A 779-nucleotide genomic window follows, 5' to 3' on the forward strand; every position below is an offset into this window, starting at 1 on the left:
AAAAGAGTTGAAAATGGCTTGTTTTGAAAATGGCACTTTGTGATTTTTATGAAAAACATGGTTTTTGGGCATACTTTGACGAGACATAACTTAGACTACGGATGTCTGTTTGTGCCAAATCTATTTAGAAATGAAATTGGATCCGGGATGTCCATGCTGTTCAAAGAACGGGTGAAAAACGATTTAAAATGAGGAAGTTATGTCCGTCGGAAGATTGAGGGTTGAATCTGGAAATTCTGCAGTTTTTAACTTAGAAAAATTTTAGCAAAGTAACCCCCCGCACGTAGGCGCACATGGCGCGTACACGCCGTTCTTCCAGAAAGCGCCATCCACGCGTGTGCGTGATGTGCGCAGGCGCGCCGATTGTGCTGCACCCAATGCCCAGCCATTTTCCAGAGAGTTGTGCCAGAACTGTGCCAACTTTGTGCCTGGGGCACGAGAGAACCCACGCGTACGCGTGGCTGACGCGTGCGCGTCGCTTGGGTATTCTTCAATCCACGCGTTATCGTGCATGACGCATACGCGTCGATGAGTTTTTGTGGCCATCCGCGCGTGCGCGTGGAGTGCGCGTACGCGTGGCCCTGTTTTCATCCCAAAGTTGATTTTTGAGTTTTAAAAGCCAAATTTCATACTTCTAAGCCTCCGATCTCACCACTTATGTCTTAAATCATTATGATATGTCTAGCTATGAGAAGAAGGGCTAGTGAATGTGGTAACTTGCGAGTGAAGCAAGGGAAAAATGAATGATCAATGAGGATCAAAGATGATTATGTGAGATT

The sequence above is a fragment of the Arachis duranensis genome, chromosome 5 (assembly GCF_000817695.3).
Source record: "Arachis duranensis cultivar V14167 chromosome 5, aradu.V14167.gnm2.J7QH, whole genome shotgun sequence".
Taxonomy (NCBI): domain Eukaryota; kingdom Viridiplantae; phylum Streptophyta; class Magnoliopsida; order Fabales; family Fabaceae; genus Arachis; species Arachis duranensis.